The sequence below is a fragment of the Engystomops pustulosus genome, chromosome 9, assembly GCF_040894005.1.
Source record: "Engystomops pustulosus chromosome 9, aEngPut4.maternal, whole genome shotgun sequence".
NCBI classification, from domain to species: domain Eukaryota; kingdom Metazoa; phylum Chordata; class Amphibia; order Anura; family Leptodactylidae; genus Engystomops; species Engystomops pustulosus.
The window spans coordinates 77,484,335-77,496,558 of NC_092419.1; positions in this window are offsets into that span (position 1 = coordinate 77,484,335).

Consider the following 12,224-nt stretch of genomic DNA (forward strand, 5'->3'; position numbering starts at 1 on the left):
GCTGGCGGTTGCGGCCTAGGCACGCTTGTGTCACGATGCTTGGTACCCCTTTCCTCACTACCTAGCTATTAGCTCCACTTCAGGCAGGGGCTAGGCTCTTCCTGCTCTGGTCTGGTGTGCTAGCTGTACAGACTCCGAAGAGTCTGTACTGGAGAGACTCCAGTCTGCTTCTGAGCTGCTGCTCAGCTAACTGCTCTCTAGAATATTCTTGGCCAGGGGTTTTATTATCTCCCCTTGGTCAGGTGGTGGCTGCTCCTCCAATTACCTCTCAGCTCACAGAGACAGGATGTAACACAGATCATTGGATACTAGACTCTTACATCATACACAGATTAACTTCTGCCTTGCCAGGCAGGATTAACCACTGCAATGTCCCCTGTGTGATGTGGTGACATGCTATGGGGCTTATTCGCAAGCACTCCTTCGCCATTGCATCGGCAAGGGTGTTGCATACCCCGGGGGCAATTGAAAGAGCCGCCCTCGGCTCGACTACAGATGGTTTGGGGCACAGAGGGGGCTAAGGGCACTTCTGGGAAGTGCAGGCTATGTGAGGTGTAGGGACAAACCGCCCATGGTCCTGGAGACAGGCACCTGGGTTGGTGTCGGACTAAGACAAAAACATGTAGCTGTATGACAGTTGGTCGCTGACGCCATTAAACCGAACTGTACAGTAGGAAAGGTGTGGTGTCATGTCCTGTAATCCACTCCTAGCACCAAGGCCTGTATATTTGTTATATCAACACTTCTTCCCTGGCGGCAATTATATAGTGTGTATATCTGCATTGCGTTAGCATATGCGACACGAGTACCTCCTGACTGGCATCCTTACTCATGTATGGGTGGCATCCAGGTGCTAACTCTGTAACACCCCCGGTCCCCTAAAGACCCGCAGTTTACGGACTACCCCCATGTGCAAACCTCGGTTTGAGGGATCAGGTAGCGGTCAGTGTTTTACACAAATAGACGGTCCGACACAGCCACACTACAACCTGAAAAGCCTATGAAAGGGTTAATGCAGACTACTGGCATGTATGACAGTGTGCAAACATTTTGGTAAATTCACATTGGCTTAGGAGCCCAATGGGTACACATCTTAAACGTTACAAACGTTACAGAGGTAGGCTACTCAGGGTAGCAAGATAAATGTCTCTTTACCTGAAAAGGAAAAGGCATAAAAAGTGCAAGCATAATGTCCATACCTAGAAGGAAGGCATTAAGTGCAAAATAATAATAAATTAAATGGCAACTTTTCCTTGGAATTGGCAAAAGTCTCACAGAAGGTCTTTAATGACAAAGTCCATCTTCTGGTTACAGCCCTTGATGTGGGGAAAAGTGCAATAAAGAAACAAAGGGTCTCCTCTATGTGTAGAGGGACAGAGTCCTTTGATAGGAATCTCTGCTGTGGCAGAGGAAGGGTGCTATCATAGCACATGACAGTGTATAATCTCTTGACTGAGATAAATAAGGGTGAGAGTCTCAGGACAGTTTCTGGCTCTATAGGGATAGGGGCAGAAATATACAATATGTACAATGGACATAGTACCTGGAGAGGGCTACAGCCCCTCAGGGGTTAGTCAGATGCACCTTCGCTGGGTTCAGCAGGGACAGGATCCAAAGTCAGTAGGGAATCCTGTGCATACTCAGCGGGAGTAGGTGCCGGCTGGGGACACCCGGTGGCAGTAGCGGGTACTGCAGGTGCAGCAACATCCTCCGGACCTTCAGGGGGAGGAGCGCTGTCGCCCGGGGTGTCGGCTGTTCCAGCCGGGGGCTCAACTGAGCCAGGGACCACGGAGGGGTCCAGAAAGAAATAAACAGGGACCTGCGGCAGCGCCGCAGCTCCTTCCAACTCCGGTTCTTCCGGGGCCGGGTCATCACCCCATTGGTAACCGGCAAGGGGACATGTGGGCCTAGACGGAACATCCGGACAAGGCTCGCTAGCCGGGATGTCTTCTCCCACAGAAGAGCCGCGGGACCTGGCAATACTCCCGGCAGGGGAGACAGTGGGGGTGGTGCCCTGGATCATGCCCGGCCCATGGATGGCAATGGGACCGGTACTCACAATCACCGTGGATGGAGCATTCACGTGGGTCACCGCCCGGGGACTCGCAGCCGAGGAAGAAGAGGTGTTCGGAGATTCCGGCCACTCGTCGTCCTCATACAGGTCGTCATACGGTGGGTAGCGGTCCTCATCAGAGTTGGGGATCCGGATCACACCAGCCGCCCATGGTCCTCGGGGCCCCTCCTGCAGGGAGAACTCAATGCACTCGCCTGGCTTCAGGTTTTGCTGGCTCTCTGGCAGATCAGGCCTCTTGACAGACCGGCGGGGAATAAATACCTCCCGTCCGGTGTAGTCTTGAGTGGCGAAGCCATAGCCACGTTGTTTGTAGAAGAACCGGACCATACCGGTGGTGCGGTTCTTTTCCACCCAGGCTCCAGCTGCAGACCGGCCGGCCATGTAGCGTTGGGCCTCCTTCTCGCGGCGTCGCTGCTCCGAGACAGCGTCCCGGAGTCGCTGGCGGGCGGCCTCACCTCGGCCTCGAGGCTGCGGAGGTACCGGTGCTGGGGCTCGTGGCTCCGGTGCAGGCTCGGATCTCCGTGGTGGTCGGGCAGGTGCCGGAACAGGAGCAGGAGCAGCAGGTGCAGGTGCTCCGGTGCTGGCTCAACAGGAGTCGGGGCCTCCCCACGTGGCGCCTCCACGTGGGCCTGCGGTACCGGTATGGTAACCGGGATAGGCACGAGGAACCGCCCGGGTGGTACTTGATACTCCGTCACCATCTGGACATACCTCCGGGTGACGAATGCTCGGGTCAGTCCTCGATGCAGCCGGTGCCCAGCAAAGGGCCTCCGGACCGGCTGCGCAGAGACCACAACCATGGTCTCCAACACTTCAAAGAACTCGGGACACTCCACGGGAGGGAATGGCGGAGGACCCCACATGATGCTGACCTCACTGTCCAAGATCCGCACGAGTTCTGGCGTTTCGTTGAGGCGGGGCAGGAAGTCCGCCTCGCGCCAGAGGGAGGAGTCCAAGTCCTTCTCTAATTTTTCCTGCGCCACAGGAGGCGGGGTTCGCGCCCTTCGCGCATGGGTGGAGCTTGGCGTGTCGTCTGGGTTTCCCGCCAGTGAAGGTTTTGGCGGGCTGGAATTACTTGCTGCGCCACAGTTTCTGAGGTAAAAATCTTCAGGCGCGGCAGCGCCGGATGTAGCAGAGCTGGTACAGTTCTTGCAGGGATTAACCTCTTGAGTGCTGGAGCGGTGCTCGACAGCACGTGGCAGCAGTAACACAGTTCAATCCAGAAACACACAATTACTTGGGCCTAAACCCGGATGGCATCAGGGTTAGGCAGCATAGTCTTTTCAATAAAGGAAAGTCTTTAATGCCGTAATAAGGCACAGAAGTATCAATCCTGTTCGTGACGCCACTTGCAACATCCCCCACCGGGGCCTAGCCTTTACTCAGGGCCTGGAGTCAGCCGGGGCCCGCAGTACCTGAGTGGCTGGCGGTTGCGGCCTAGGCACGCTTGTGTCACGGTGCTTGGTATGGGGAACCGGAGGGCTGTCCTACAGCCTGGCAGGTCTCCAGCAGGGTGGTGTTGGCAAGAAATGATGAGGGAGAGGCTGCTATAGCGGATCTCCCTGGGGCAACCCTTTGGTCTCTAGAGGATGAGTCTCTGTGTAGTGGACAGGGTGCCTGTGATGATGGTAGTTGTAGTAGCAGGGACCAGACGGAGGCAGAGGTTGAACAGAAACACTTACAGTTCTTTATTGGAACCGACAGGAACATCAGCAACGTGCCTTTAACAAGATGGTGGATTACTGGAGAGGTATTTGGAGGGAGCCACAGGATGTAGATCACCAGCCTGGATGCAATGGCAGGCTGGGAGGCAGCTGTGTCCTAATAGGATGCTTCAGCTTGATCCTGGATATCTTCAGGTATCACCCTTGAAGGTAGGATGATACCCCTTTCCTCACTACCTAGCTATTAGCTCCACTTCAGGCAGGGGCTAGGCTCTTCCTGCTCTGGTCTGGTGTGCTAGCTGTACAGACTCCGAAGAGTCTGTACTAGAGAGACTCCAGTCTGCTTCTGAGCTGCTGCTCAGCTAACTGCTCTCTAGAATATTCTTGGCCAGGGGTTTTATTATCTCCCCTTGGTCAGGTGGTGGCTGCTCCTCCAATTACCTCTCAGCTCACAGAGACAGGATGCAACACAGATCATTGGATACTAGACTCTTACATCATACACAGATTAACTTCTGCCTTGCCAGGCAGGATTAACCACTGCAATGTCCCCTGTGTGATGTGGTGACATGCTATGGGGCTTATTCGCAAGCACTCCTTCGCCAGTGGATCGGCGAGGGTGTTGCACAAGCCTCAGGCCCAATTCATACCTTGCAGTTCTTGATCTGTTTTAATTCCATTTAAAAACGCAACAGGGAGGGGCTCATTCCAGAACTAAAGTGTTTCAGTATAAAGACATATGTGTTCTGGCAAAGCCCCTGCCATTTGCAGTTTTCAATACAGTTAAAACTCATCAAAAAACAAAAAGTGTGTAGGCCTGTTTTCTGCAGGACTGTTGTACACGTCCTCATTCACTTCTATGGGCTCCTGCACATGGCTGTGAATTTCATAGCCCTTTTTATGAGCCGACTGCTTGAGCTGCAAATGACAGAGCAGGTCCTAAACATGTTTGCGGTTCAGGATATTATTATGTACTTACATCCCGGTGACAAGAAACCCTCAAACAATGTTCCAAGGGACTATCGTTTGCATCCCAAGAACTGCGCAAGTGTAGTGTGCAGAAAGCCTGATGCTGCGTTTACACATTACGTTTTTTTTTGTTGCAAAAAATTTACGTTTGTCTGCTGCATGGACATGCATTCAAATGGAAGAGGAACAAATCGTCTTTCCAAAGCGTTCAATACGCAACAAAAAACGCAATGTGTGAATATGGCCACAGGCTGCATTCACACCTTGTATTTGCTGCACGTTCAGAAACGCAATGAAAATATACATGGGGGTGGCTCACACGTATCCATGAAGCAGCTGCTGGGCCCCAAGAATTAATTTCACTGGTGGGCCCTTGGCACCCCAGTCCGACCCTGGCCATGTGTGATAAATTCTGCACAAAAAGCAGCGATCTATTAAACCCCTCCCCAACAAATACATCTAACACCCTATCTCTGAAGATTAAGGAAGATTACAGGAAGTTACAATTATAGTATATAAAGTTATAAAATCACCTGCAGCAAGTATTTCACTCATTCAAAAGGGAAAAAACACTCTCTCAGACTGCGAACACATGGGTATCCGGGGAAGAGCACCAGGAACCCCACACTCTCCGGAACTTATCTGGGCAGCCACAGTGTTTGTAAACTATATTGTCATAAGGTAAAGTCAGATGAACTAATTTCTTCCACTGAGAGACAGTAGAAGAGTGATCAGCCATCGAGCGTATACAATTAGACTTACAGGCCAAAAACAGTGCTTCCTTCAGAAAAACAGTTTCATAATGGGAACAGTCATCTTCCCAGGTAATACCCAATAGCCATAGTGCCGGTGAAGCAGGAACTGGTTCATTCAGGATATCAGACTGCAGAGAAAATAATTTTCTCCAGAATCCTTATTCTGGAGAAAATTATTTTCTCTGCAGTCTGATATCAAAATGGCTATGTAGTCGCAAGTCCATATTAGATGGATAAAATTTGCCAGGTCTACTTGACATCTGTGACATCTAGAGTTCAACAATCTCCGCACGTGTGCTGCACCGTACAGCTCCCGTACGGTGCCGTGAGGCCATTTTGATGTATGGGGGGCGTATATATACATGCGAATGTAGCCTACGTCTAAAAGGTAGATCTTTTGCTTGATTTGTGTAGCCCTGCTCTGTATTATTTATCCTCCCTAAATGGACAAATTGACCGTAGGGTACTGCTTTTTTTTTACATGATGAGGATGAAAGCTATTGTTATGCAGAAAGGCATTTGTAGCTGTTGGTTTCCTACAACCCTCTGTAGTGTTCCCATCTCTCTCTTTTACAAGCACATCTAAAAATTCTAGTTAGTTCCCTCCAAATTTAGATGTAAATCTCTTATTCATTCCATTACTTTTATTTAAATAGGTAACAAAAGAGTCAAATTCAGATTCTGTCGCAGGCCATACAATAAACACATTGGGGCTCATTTACTAAGGGTCCGCGGACTGCACTTTCGTTGGGTATTCCAACAATTTCCGATTTGCGGCGCATTTACAAGGGATTTATGTCGCACGCAATCGATTTTGCTGCATCGGTGCCGGCTTTCATCCGACGGGCAGGCCGTCAGACGATCCGACTGATTCAGACTAGGCGCGGGATTTAACTTTTAAACTGTGTCGCAAGACATGCACATACATACACCGGGAAAAAGATGGTGAACTCTGGCGGACCTGAGCGGGGAGCGACACATACAGGATATCGGGCGCACGATCTACGTGGATCGCGGCACAGTGCATCATCATCAGACAGTCCAGATTTGGGATTGCGACTCAGAAGGATAAGTAAATATGCCACATTGTCTATAAAATGAAAATAACCTTTTATCATGGGGGTCCATGAATTGGCACTGCCAAATACAGTCTCTGCTTCTAATACAGCTCAGTATAAATTCAGCAGGGTACACGCCTAAACCAATCAGGACATCCCAACGATTTCCGTTTTGGGATAGGGATTTAAAAGGTTTTTTTGGAGCACACAATTGGCTTTCATGTGACACAAATCGGGGTCATGCCATTGGGCGATCCGACGAATTTGGACAAACCGCGGGTTTTTACTTCAAAATTGTGTTGCAAGCCAAGCACTTACATGCACTGGGAAGAAGAAGGTGAACTCCGGCGGACCTGATCGGGGAAGCGACACATGCAGGATAACGGGCGCACAATCTTCATGAATCGCGGCAGAGTTCATCCACGTCGGAGAGTCTGGATCGGGGATCGCGCAGGGACCGGTTAAGTAAATGTGCCCCAGTGAGTCAGAGATGAACTAAATGTATAATTCCTCTTTTCCTGTACTATTTAGGATATTTCTTGTTCATGGGGAATATGTGTGTATACACTCTCTACATCAATAGAGCTAAATTTATTTCCCTTGTCCAATGTAAGTCTTGGAGTGTTCTCAAAAAAGAATTGGTGTCTTTCAAAAAATCTGGCACATCTGATAATAAAGGGTGCAATAGCCAATCTAAGTATTGTGAGAGCGGTTCCGTTAGAGAGCCCACCCCGAATACTATAGGGCGCCCAGTGGGCTCTCCCACTGGAGAACCAGGAGGAAACCCACGCAAACATTGAGAGAACATACAAACTCTTGGCAGATGTTGACCTGGGTGAGATTCAAACCCAGGACCCCAGTGCTGCAAGGCAGAAGTGCTAACCACCGTGCCGCCCTCGGAGAGACACAATCATCACTTAGGTATAAAGGAGTGAGGTCAACCACATTAGATGGGGAAGACACATCAAAGCTCATTTCCATCAGGAAACTTGTTTTCATATTCTTTCTTGGATTTTTGCTTTCTCTGCCCGTGCCCTCTCCTGGTTTGTTTCCTAAAGGGCGATTCTCTGTATTATAAGGTTGCTGAAGATCATCTGGAGTGGATATGCTTGTCCCATTGTCCTCTGAGCCACTAAGACTCCTTCTTTGTCTATTTCTTTTATTATTACTCCAGTTGAAAATATGACCGGTTTCGAAGTCCGTTTTATCTCTCAAAAATTTGTCACGTTTATTTTCTTTAACCCCTCTGCGTCTAAGCCATTTTAGACCTTTAGGACCTGGCCTGATTTTTAAAATTTTCACTTTGTCATTATAGGAGGTTATAACTTCATGACGCTTTAACATATCCAGGGGATTATGAGATTGAAATACAATGTGTGATGGTAAAACAAAGTAATAGAAAAATTTTTGATGAAATTTTGGCAAAAAATTCTAAAAATTATTAATTTTCAAAGTTCAAAATTTTCTGCTTTTCAGTCAGATAGTCATAGCACCCAAGTAACTTTATAACTAAATGTCTGCTTTATATTTGTATAGGGTTTTATGCATCCTCTCTCTTTTCTAGGTTGTCAGGAGGTTCAGAATTTTGGGTGCAATTTTTCTCATTTTTATGAAAATCGCCAAAACCCTTATTTGGAGGCACCTGCTCAGCTTTAAGTGACTGTGAGAGGCCTAAACAGCAGTAAAACCCATAAATTATGCAATTTAGAAACTACACCCCTCAATGTGTAAAAAATCAACTTTAAGAAGCGTGTTAACCCTTTAGATGCTTAACAGGGGTTAAAACAAAATGGAGGTGTAATTTACAAGCTGTAATTTTTTTAGACAATGTATTAATTTTGGCCAAAAAGTCACAAAGTATTAAGTGACGAAAAACTCCACAAAGTCTGATACCCAATTTCTCCCGAGTAGGAGGATGCCCCATATGTGGTGGTGACTGTTGTATGGGCACATGGCCGGGCATAGAACGGAAGGAGGCGCCATTCAGAGCAGATCTGCAATGTCACATTTTACAGGCTATAAAATGTTTATTTTTTGTAATTTGGACATATGGGAGATTATATTTTTTGTAGATGAGATCCACTTTTCAGGTACGTCATTTACGGGGGGGGGGGGGGGGCTCAATAGCTAATAATCAGATTTTATTAACTCTTTCTTGGTGGTGGTTAAAAAAATCATTAATTCTTGATTATGGTTTTTAGCCTTTTTTCCCCCGGACATTCACCATACCATAAAAATAATGGGGCAGATTTACCTACCCAGTCCATTCGCGATCCAGCGGCGCGTTCTCTGCGCTGGATTCAGGTCTGGCCGGGATTCATTAAGGTAGTTCCTCCGACGTCCACGATGAAAAGCATCGAACGCGCTGGAGTTCACCGAGCCGGGCTGAGTGAAGGTAAGTGCAAGCTCCGCGACAGATTTATTTATTTATTTTTTTAAATGCGGCGGTTTTTCCGAATCAGTCGGGTTTTCGTTTGGCCACGCCCCCCAATTTCTGTCGCGTGCATGCCAGCGTCGATGCGCCACAATCCGATCGCGTGCGCCAAAATCCCGGGGCAATTCAGGGGAAATCGGAAATATTCGGGTAACACGTCGGGAAAACACGAATTGGGCCCTTAGTAAATGACTCCCAATGTGTTATCTTTATTCTATGGGTCATCACGATTACAGCGATACCCCATTTATATAGATTTTTTATGGTAAACTTGTTTTGTAGAACTCATTTTGTGAGAAATTTGTTTGTTTTTGTATCGCCATGTAACAATGGGTAGAACATATACACTCACCGGCCACTTTATTAGGTACACCTGTCCAACTGCTCGTTAACACTTAATTTCTAATCAGCCAATCACATGGCGGCAACTCAGTGCATTTAGGCATGTAGACATGGTCAAGACAATCTCCTGCAGTTCAAACTGAGCATCAGTATGGGGAAGAAAGGTGATTTGAGTGCCTTTGAACGTGGCATGGTTGTTGGTGCCAGAAGGACTGGTCTAAGTATTTCAGAAACTGCTGATCTACTGGGATTTTCACGCACAACCATCTCTAGGGTTTACAGAGAATGGTCTGAAAAAGAAAAAACATCCAGTGAGCGGCAGTTCTGTGGGCGGAAATGCCTTGTTGATGCCAGAGGTCAGAGGAGAATGGGCAGACTGGTTCGAGCTGATAGAATGGCAACAGTGGCGATTTGAGTAGGCAGAAGAGCATGTCTGAACGCACAGTACGTCGAACTTTGATGCAGATGGGCTACAGCAGCAGAAGACCACACCGGGTGCTACTCCTTTCAGCTAAGAACAGGAAACTGAGGCTACAATTTGCACAAGCTCATCGAAATTGGACAGTAGAAGATTGAAAAAAACGTTGCCTGGTCTGATGAGTCTCGACTTCTGCTGTGACATACGGATGGTAGGGTCAGAATTTGGCGTCAACAACATGAAAGCATGGATCCATCCTGCCTTGTATCAACGGTTCAGGCTGGTGGTGGTGGTGTCATGGTGTGGGGAATATTTTCTTGGCACTCTTTGGACCCCTTGGTACTAATTGAGCATCGTTGCAACGCCACAGCCTACCTGAGTATTGTTGCTGACCATGTCCATCCCTTTATGACCACAATGTACCCAACATCTGATGGCTATTTTCAGCAGGATAATGCACCATGTCATAAAGCTGGAATCATCTCAGATGGGTTTCTTGAACATGACAATGAGGTCACTGTACTCAAATGGCCTCCACAGTCACCAGATCTCAATCCAATAGAGCATCTTTGGGATGTGGTGGAACGGGAGATTCGCATCATGGATGTGCAGCCAACAAATCTGCGGCAACTGTGTGATGCCATCATGTTAATATGGACCAAATTCTCTGAGGAATTTGCACCTTCGTGGCACCTTGTTGAATCTATGCCACAAAGAATTGAGGCAGTTCTGAAGGCAAAAGGGGGTCCAACCCGTTTCTAGCATGGTGTACCTAATAAAGTGGCCGGTGAGTGTATATTATTTTGTTTACAGAGCTGGTTTAGAGCTTATTTTTTGCGGGATAAGCTATACTTTTTCTTGGTATCATGTTGGGGTAAATTTTACTTTTTGATCATTTTTTATGTGTTTTTTTAATGCGGTCAGATGTGAAATTTTAATAATTTTCGTGAGGTTTTTTAGTGTTTTTCTTTTTTTTACAGCGTTCACCGTACGGATTCAGTGACCATTTTATTTTATTGTACGGGTTGTTATGGACGTTGTGATTCCCAATATATTGTGTTTTTTTTGGTGACTTTCACTTTTTTTCGTGTTTTATTTGATTACTGCATGGGAGGGGGGACTTCTTTTTTAATAATTTTTTTTAATTACCCTTTTTTTAAAGTTTTTTTTACTGTTTTATTTTGTCCCAGGGTGGGACATGAATAAGTGATCATTTGATCACTTGTTCATTGTAATATGCTGCAATACTAATGCATTGCAGCATATTACATAGTCAGCCTATGCATTCTGCATAGGATGATAGCTGCACTGTTGGATCGTGCACAGTGCACGATCCTAGCAGGCAGCTACTACAGGCAGCCCTGGGGTTCTTATCGGAACTCAGGGTTGCCATGGTAACGATCGGCATCTCCGTCCCCTGCACGAAGAGTGCCGATTGTGGCGCCGATGCACCATAGGGTTAAACAGTCGGGATCGCGACTATCGCGATCCCGGCTGTTGCCACGGGTTCCCGGCTACCGTGCACAGCTTCTGAGCCTGGGCGATCGCCATGACGTGATTCTACGTCAAGGTGCGGGAACGACCCACATCCTATGACGTAGAATCACGTCAAGGGGCGGAAAGGGGTTAATTTCAATTTGTTAAAGAACCAACTTTTTTTTTTCTATATTTGTTCTTTTAAATTCTGGTTGTGTTGCTCTGAATTCCTAGTAAGCAATTCAGTTTTGGTTTTGCACAATTCTCTTGTAATGGCCTCATGTTCCTGCTCATTTCGTTTCAAGACAAGGTGCATTAGGTCTAAAGCTCGCTACAGATGTATTTGTTCCCATGTATTTGTTCGTCAGTTTTATGTGAAGCCTCCTTGAATGCACGTAGTCCTCTCAGAACTCTTTTATTTTCAGCATAAGATTTCAAGGAGTTGACTGTCCAAAAAAGCACTCTCTCTTTTTCAGGCAATTGGGAAATTTTTAGTTCCAAAGCTTTCGTACTCATTACTTGTAGAAAGTCTCTTTTATTACATTGTTCAAAGAAAGTGTCGGCATTAGCTCTATCTGCCTTAAAGGTTTTTTCACATACCTTGTATGGGCATGTTACTATATTTCTTATAGATTGAGGTATTTTGCCATAAAAATTCTCATATTGGGGGTGATCCTTATTATGGAATTGATTTCTGTTATGTATAGACACTAGTGAATCTGTTGGAACATTCACGATTAATGGTGGAGTGTTTACAACTTGTGATCCTTTTAGCAGGTTATGCATAACCATAACAGCCAGCGACCACCATGAGATTGAAGCTCCTGCTGGGCCTACGGCTGAGGTGCTGCACCGCTGCCACAGTGGACTTTGCTCTCACTAGTGGACCTGCGTGATGAGTGTTGGGCCATGAGCACGCTATGTTATTAGAGGCTCTTAATATAAGATGTTCGGATTGTACACCAACTCCTGGTTTTATTATGCAACGTTTTCCCTCCTGGGGAGGCCTTCTAGTCCCTGTTTGTAGATCTAAT